Here is an 8,829-nt window from a genome sequence, read left to right on the forward strand (position 1 = left end):
ATCAGTAGGTTGTGCCCGTAAAATCATTTCCGTAGGCTGATCCTAGCCCTCCAATCTATAGAGGTTTCCATAATTAAAAAAGCATAAAAGAGGGGGGTAAGATTGAAATTATGTGGCTTTAATGGATGCCTTTGTTAAAAAGCATAAAGGAGGGGTAGGATTGAAAATATGTGGGTTGAATGGGTGCCTTTGTTAAAAAAAGTCAAAAAAAGTGATGTGTAATTCTCATAGAATTTTGGGAGAAATTCAAATAATTCTCTCATTTTCTCTTCTGCTATATAGTATACTAGTAAAAAACCTCGTGCCATGCACGGGCCGACAAAGAACTGTACGGACCACATCATAGGTTGATCCAAACCATCCATGTGATGGAACACAACATAAATAGGTTGTGCCTCAAAAATCATTTCCATAGGCGGATCCTAGCCCTCCGATCTATAGATGTTTCCATAATTCCTCTTAAATTGGATGGTTAAGATCACCCTATAGATTTTTTATTAAAAGACCATAAAGGAGGGGGGTAAGATTGAAATTATATGGCTTTAATGGGTGCCTTTGTTAAAAGCATAAAGGAGGGGGTAGGATTGAAAATATGTGAGTTGAATGGGTGCATTTGTTAAAAAAAGTCAAAAAAGTGATGTGTAATTCTCATAGAATTTTCAAAAAATTCTCTTCTTTTCCATCCAGCTTATTATAGTAGTATGTGAGTTGAATTGGTGCATTTGTTAAAAAAAGTCAAAAAAGTGATGTGTAATTCTCATAGAATTTTCAAAAAATTCTCTTCTTTTCCATCCAGCTTATTATAGTAGATATATATACTAGTGGGACACCCCGTGCGATGCACGGGGCGTGGGAAAACATTATATTTAGCTTCTCATGATAGACAATAGAGAAACTGCATATTACAGAAACCTTATAGATTGGAGGGTTGCGATCATCCCATCAAAATAATTTTGGGGGACAACCTATTTGCATCGCGGCCCATAAAATGGACGGCTTGGATCATCCTATGGCGTTAACCCCAAACTTAATTTGAAAAATCTGGGTAGGGCCTACAATTTGGCCTTATGTTAATGCACAACCCACACCATAGGATGATCGTAACCATTCATTTGATGGGCCTGTAAATAGGTCGTGCCCCAAAAAACATTTCCATTGGATGATCACAACTCTCCAATCTATAGAGGTTTCCGTAATATTCTTTAAATCGGAGGGCTATGATTATCAAATGGAGGGTTTGGATCATGGGGTGGTGCGTACAAATCATTTTGAAAAATACAGGTGGGGCCTACCTCGTTCAAAGATTTGAAGAAATTAATATTTGGGCCCACCAACTGTGGGGGATATACCGATTCAAAGATTTTAAGAGATTAATTTTTGGGCCCATCAAAAAGATTTTGAAAAATATGGGAGGGTTTGACCCGTAAGGGTCCGGGTGACACGAGCCAGGTCAAAGTGACCGGGTAAAATTTACGGGTCACGAATCTTGGACCCGTACCCGGGCCAAGAACTGTACGGACCACATCACAGGTTGATCCAAACCGTCCATGTGATGGAACATAACATCAACAGGTTGTGCCCCAGAAATCATTTCCATACGCTGATCCTAGCCGTCCAATCTATAGAGGTTTCCATAATATGTTGTTTCTCTTACATCGGATGGTTAAGATCACCCTATAGATTTGTTATTACAAAAGTATAAAGGAGAGGGGTGAGATTGAAATTATGTGGCTTTCATGGGTGCCTTTGTTAAAAAGCATGAAGGAGAGGGTAGGATTGAAATTATGTGGCTTTAACAGGTGCCTTTGTTAGAAAGCATAAAGGAGGGGGTAGGATTGTAAACATGTGGGTTGAATGGGTGCCTTTGTTAAAAAAAGTCAAAAAAAAGTGCTGTGTAATTCTCACAGATTTTTGGGAGAAATTGAAATAATTCCCTTAGTTTCCACTCCTCTATATATATACTAGTAAAAAACCCCGTGCGATGCACGGGCCGACAAAGAACTGTACGGACCACGTCATAAGTTGATCCAAACCGTCCATGTGATGGAACGCAACATAAATAAGTTGTGCCCCAAAAATCATTTCCATAGGTTGATCCTAGCCCTCCAATCTATAGGGGTTTCCATAATTCCTCTTAAATCGGATGGTTAAGATCATCCTATAGATTTTTTATTAAAAAACCATAAAGGAGGGGGGTAAGATTGAAATTATGTGGCTTTAATGGGTGCCTTTGTCAAAAAGCATAAAGGAGGGGGTAGGATTGAAAATATGTGGGTTGAATGGGTGCATTTGTTAAAAAAAGTAAAAAAAAGTGATGTGTAATTCTCATAGAGTTTTCAAAAAATTCAAAAAATTCTCTTCTTTTCTCTTCTGCTATATAGTATACTAGTAAAAAACCCCGTGCGATGCACGGGCCGACAAAGAAATGTACGGACCACGTCATATGTTGATTCAAACCGTCCATGTGATGGAACACAACATAAATAGTTTGTGGCCCAAAAATCATTTCCATAGGCTAAGCCTAGCCCTCCAATCTATAGATGTTTCCATAATTCCTCTTAAATCGGATGGTTAAGATCACCCTATAGATTTTTTATTAAAAAACCATGAAGGAGGGGGTAAGATTGAAATTATATGGCTTTAATGGGTGCCTTTGTTAAAAGAATAAAGGAGGGGGTAGGATTGAAAATATGAGTGTTGAATGGGTGCATTTGTTAAAAAAAGTGATGTGTAATTCTCATAGAATTTTCAAAAAAATCAAAAAATTCTCTTCTTTTCCATCTAACTTATTATAGTACTAGTAAAAAACCCGTGTGATGCACGGGCCGACAAAGAACTGTACGGACCACGTCATAGGTTGATCCAAACCGTCCATGTGATGGAACACAACATAAATAGGTTGTGCCCCAAAAATCATTTCCATAGGCTGATCTTAGCCCTCCAATCTATAGATGTTTCCATAATTCCTCTTAAATCGGATGGTTAAGATCACCCTATAGATTTTTTATTAAAAACCCATAAAGGAGGGGGTAAGATTGAAATTATATGGCTTTAATGAGTGCCTTTGTTAAAAGCATAAAGGAGGGGGTAGGATTGAAATTATATGATTTAATGGGTACCTTTGTTAAAAGCATAAAGGAGGGAGGTAGGATTGAAATTATATGAGTTGAATGGGTGCATTTGTTAAAAAAAGTCAAAAAATGTGATGTGTAATTCTCATGTAAGTTTCAAAAAAATAAAAAAACTCTCTTCTTTTCATCCCAGCTTATTGTAGTATATATATATATATATATATATATACATATATATATATATATATATATATAGAGAGAGAGAGAGAGAGAGAGAACGGTTCCTACACATATGTGTAGAGAGTTCTCTACACACTAGCTTAAAATACAGTGGGGGCCCACATTGTTTGGGTGATCCAAGCCATCCATTTTAAAGGCCCTCACATAGATAGAGTGTCTACAAAAAATCAGATCCATAGGATCATCCCAACCCTACGATTTGTAGAGGTAAAATGGATGTCTTTAAACTTTCACAAATTAGTCCATTTTTTGCCTCCACAGTTCGAATAGTTAGGATGATCCTATGGATCTGATTTATTGTGGACACCCTATCTATGTGAGGGCCTTAAATATGAATGGTTTGGATCACCCAAATAATGTGGCCCCCACTGTTTTTTAAGCTAGTGTGTAGATAACTTATCTACACATATGTGTAGGAACCGTTCTCTCATATATATATATATATATATATATATATATATATATATATATATATATATATATATATATACTAGTAAGAAACCCCGTGCAATGCACGGTAGATTAATAAAATGTAAGTAATAAATGAAAGTAAAATATTCAACAGCCAACGAATATTTTGTAGGTGTATATATTAAAATACAATAATGAAACTTCCGAAACCTAATACTGAAAAAAGATGTAATCGGTATACAATTAGAAAACCATGCTTATGACTCACCTACTAATATGAACAAAAAGCAACTAAACGAAAGGGATAAGTACATTACAACTAAAGGCAAAAGCTCAATTAAAAGGGGAGTTTGAGCTTGATCAAAAATCAACGTGGTTGATTTTTTTCTGTCTCTGCCCTTCTTGTCTGACGGTCGGCCACCATATAAAAACTCCTTTAGTAAAATATTAAAGGAAAAAAAGATTAGCAAGATATGAAGGTAGATTAGACCATCAACCAACCCCATTTAGAATGACTTTAAAAGTAGAGTTAAATCACAAAAAGCCAATCATGAAAGGTTAAAAGATGCTATTTGAATGCACATATTAAGGACCTGTTTGATTTGGATTTTGAGAACCAAATGTGAGTCAACAAATGAAAGAGTTAGATAAGAGTTGGATCCCATTCAAATATGTTGTGGGTGTGTATATTGATATAAAATACAAAAATGAAACCGCCAAGGAACCTAATACTAAAAAAGGATGTAATAAAAAACAGAATACAAAACCCATCATAAAGCCAAATCAAACCCAAATAAAATTAGAAAACCGTGATTAGGGCTGGCCTACTGGACAAATTTAGAGAACAAATATAATTATTCATCTATCGGTAGATGTTTCTAACAATATGCCCCTCTACATTAAACAGAATCAGACAACAAAAAGTTGAAATTATTTTGTCACCTATGTCCTAGAATGCACATTTGTGCAGGTGTGTGTCAAACTAATACGATTAAAATGAGAACACCATGCCTAGGGCTGAGCTGCTAAAGAATTTCAGAGATCGCACGCATTTAGTCATGCATCTGTATATGTTTCTAACTATATATGGCCATCTAGATTAAAAGGAATCAATAACCAGTAGTAGAAGAAATGGGATTGGGCCTGTAGCTCAATGGTTGAGGCTTTCTATCTCAACCTTAGGTCGTAGGTTCGATCCCAGCTTACCTACGCAAAAAACAAACGTAGTAGAATTCATTTTCTCATCTCTTTCCAGGTATGGTGGTTCAGTTGCATTGCAAAGCATCGATATAAAGAAGACATTGCTATTTAAACCATGGCATTGCCTTGTTGCTATAAGCTTAAAAAAGATATACATAGATAAGCACGTCTTAAATTTATAGTTGAATAGCCCACTTAAATGCAAATGGTTTTGAGATTGAACATGATTATTTACAAAGAATTATTTCAATAGTTTTAAGGAAATATAGCTAATGGCTTCTGGAGGACTTCATTTTGACAACTAAATGTCAGTTCAAAACTGATAATTGGACTCATTCAGTTGTCAAAATCTAAAACGAATAGGGCTTTAGAATAACCACATGGATTAATTTAAGTATATACCCAATTTGATATCCATCACTGCAGAAGATGAAAAGTGTAAAATCCATCACAACAGAACCAAAAAAGGAGTGTTGTAATCAATCGAGTGAAGACCACTCCTTTTCCTTGCCTCTTTGTGGATCCCATCAACGACTTTAAATAACATACGTCATATTCAAGATAAAACTTTCATCATATAAAAAAGAACCTCGCAAGCAAGCAGAATGCCGACAACACTTGCTACATTGAATTCAACTCTAATCCATTAACAATTATTGCTGCAATATTCGAATCCATGTAATAATATCTTGTTCAAGCATTCCATCGAACACCTGGTGTGCATCAAATAAAATTATCCATGAACTATAAAATTAGAAAGAAGGTATTCCCAACAAAATATGCCTGTGAAAATTATAAAATCTATGCGAGAGTTTGAAGAAGATACAAAAAAGAAAAAAGAATATATCACCCAATACCCATGAACCCAAGATGAACATACCAAACAAAAATTTGTCAACTTAATTATAAAATCTATGCCAGAGTTTCTAGAAGATACAAAAAACCAGAAAAAAGAATATATCACCCAATACCCATGAACCTAAGATGAACATACCAAAAAAATTTTGTCTACCTCTTGTATTTACCCAGAGAGATTGGGGGCGGCTGAGAAAAGACCTTAATCCTCGTATTTATCCAGAGAGATGGGAGGCGGCTGGGAAAAGAGCTTAATACTCGTATTTATCGAGAGAGATGGATGCGGTTGAGAAAAGACCAAAATCCCTTGCATCATTTTTCTATATTTATATATGATATGATAGCCGCCTTGGACTACACCCTTTTCCCAGATACATCTACCTGTGGTGGATAAGAATATCAGAAAGCAACCTCTCTTCAATTGTAAAGCTTAGCAAATATTATAAGGAAAATTTTTATAGAAGATATAATTGCAGAGACTAATAGAAAGATGCCCTAAAAACAAAAGAAAGAAGAAGGGATTTTCAAGGATTTTTTTTTTCGAATGGTGAAGAAGAGCAGATTTTCTCGAAATAGATGAAACAAAAAGATCACTAACCTTGAGATTCTTTAGATACCCAAAAGATTCATGAGAAGTGCTTGAATCGTGACTTCCTCACCCTTCAATCATGCGCCTGCCCGAGAGGGAAACCCAAAAAATGAGTTCGGAGAAAGAAGGGGGAGTGGGACGAAATTGCACTTCTCATAGCCCATTGACTTTTTCGTGAGTGAATAAAAACGGTAAATATAAACTACACTGATGTGTTAAATCCACAGAAAATCAGAAAAATCTCTCCTTTCGGATCTGACTTTCCCAAAATCTCTCCACTCGTAGCGCGAGTTTTTCTCCCTATCTCGCAAGAAGACGGAAAGAGATTTGAGGTTTTTACTTTTTGACATGTTTTTTTGTTTTTTGTTGTTTTTTTCAGTTTTTTTCATGGATTTTTGGCAATTTTTGAAAATGCAAAATATATTGGAGGATGAAGGAGAGGATGACACGTAAGGCTGAACAGTAGAAAACCCTTCCCTCTTTATAATAGTAGATATATAAACAATTTAGAAATGAAGTAAATTAGATAATTGCATATTGATTGATGCCAAACATATTGCTTCAACACGTAGTGGAAAACTTACCCAAAAAGGAAAAGGGAAGGCGGGAGAAGATACTGAGATTCTGTTACCATGTAAACCATGACCAACCACCAATGCAAATTTTGAAATGTGAAAATTGACATTGCAACTTCAAACATAAAAAGCTATAAAAAAAGAGATGGAAGCAAGAAAAACTACTGTGAAATTCTAAAAATTGCCTGATTACTACCCATCAACATAAAGAGGGAGGATGAATTGCCTGGAACGGTATAAATAAAATGCTCCTAACAGAAATAATAATAATTAAGGAATTGTTATAGAAGTATCGTAAAGGTGTAAGACATTATTTCCATGTTCCATGCCAAAAAAAATAATTAAGCATCTAGGTCATGGAACTCCTAAAAATAGAAATTACAGATAAAATTATCGAAAATGCTGGGGTGTGGAACTAATTGAAGAACACGAGAAGCCATCAGTAAGTCAGAGTCCCTTCCCATGTAGAGGGTTGTTGGATACTTTTCACATATGCATGGAAATCTCCTTCAATGAAAGTCACTGCTGTAAGGAGATGGTAATGTGAATTGCTAAATAAGGGAAAACTCGGCATTCAATTTCATCACCTCTTTAAGAGCTAGAGCTAGTCTGCAACCTAGAAAGAATAGAGAAATTCACACATGGTGCAATTGCACTCATGGTAAGAACTATTTAGGATGATTCCCCCATTTCGATGCTTTATTCACTGAAGAAAAGTAACAAAGTTTCACATACGATACCAAAAAGGCCGCATACAAATTATGCAAAAGAAAAAAAAACCAATATGGTTTCTAATGAAGGTCATTATGGACAATTTCGGCATAATTAATGACATGATCATACCTACAAAACTTTCTTCTAGGCACGGACTTAAAGTCATCCAAAATATGCTGAGGGTCCCAAAAAATACTCCTAAATACATTAATTTTGACAAAAGCATCATCCGAAGAAGATGTTGAATAGGATTGGTTTCAATTACCTTTTTCGGTGTGTAAAAAAAGTAAGTCATTGTAGAAACGTTTTTCCTTTCCAAACTTTTCCACAAATATTTTGCAATCCAAAAGGGTTTGAGAATGGCAGGGGGATTGCCAAGTCATTTAAAAAATATGAAGAGAGAAGAAAAGACATAAAGATGTCAAAACTTCTCTTAGGCACAACGTTACAAAAACTCCAATCGACCTTTGTAATGTTTGAAGGATACATGGTTCTCTTCTTCTCAAATATCAGCAATGAACGAATTTCTTAAACAATGGAGGGCTTAAAATTAGAAGCCAATACATGGTGCTCATGTAATTGCTCTTGTTATCGAAATAGTTATAGTAAATTTGAGATACTTCGGAGTTAATAAACATCAGAAGTGAAAATGTATGCTCTAAACAATCCTTTTGAGAGCATGAAGTGAACTACTCCCTAAATTGGGAAGCATATGGAAGGAACATAAATTATTTTTCAATGCTACCAAACTTAGTAATTAATGCTAAAGAAGGCTCGAAATCCAATTTAGATCTTTAGGCTGTGCGATCCATATTCTCAATGGGTTTCATTGATCTTTCCTAGTGCTTGGAGCTAGTACTGTTGTTTAACTTGATCAATTACAGTTTGATCGCCCAAAAACCACTGAAAGAAGTCCACACATTTAAAATGATGCATCCAACAAATATGTTTAAATAAATAGGTAGAATTATTTAGCCACTGATTTCACCCAAAAAAATGTGTTAACTTCTATACTTTTAAGAAATTAAATCCTAAATAGTCTAGAAGTCCATAACCACTAAATTCACTTTTCTACTAGCCAGTAGCATGAAAATTCATTGAAATATCAACAAATCAGCTGAACCCAAGAGCCCAGGTAGGAAAACTCCCCTCCCAACTCTCAGAAACAAAATCT

General features: G+C 35.4%; 1 long non-coding RNA gene across 1 annotated transcript; it reads right to left on the reverse strand.

Moving 5' to 3' along the window:
- Window positions 1–5,307: 5,307 nt before the first annotated feature.
- Window positions 5,308–6,718, reverse strand: LOC143856707 (uncharacterized). The gene is made up of 2 exons (XR_013238301.1): window positions 6,376–6,718; window positions 5,308–5,635 (listed from the first exon to the last, which is right to left on the reverse strand). It is a non-coding gene; the product is annotated as an uncharacterized LOC143856707 (long non-coding RNA).
- Between the last annotated feature and the right edge of the window lie 2,111 nt (window positions 6,719–8,829).

Source organism: Tasmannia lanceolata, unplaced genomic scaffold (assembly GCF_043159265.1).
Source record: "Tasmannia lanceolata isolate RefF3 unplaced genomic scaffold, GAP_Taslan_0.1 ptg000023l, whole genome shotgun sequence".
In the NCBI taxonomy this organism is placed as follows: Eukaryota; Viridiplantae; Streptophyta; class Magnoliopsida; order Canellales; family Winteraceae; genus Tasmannia; species Tasmannia lanceolata.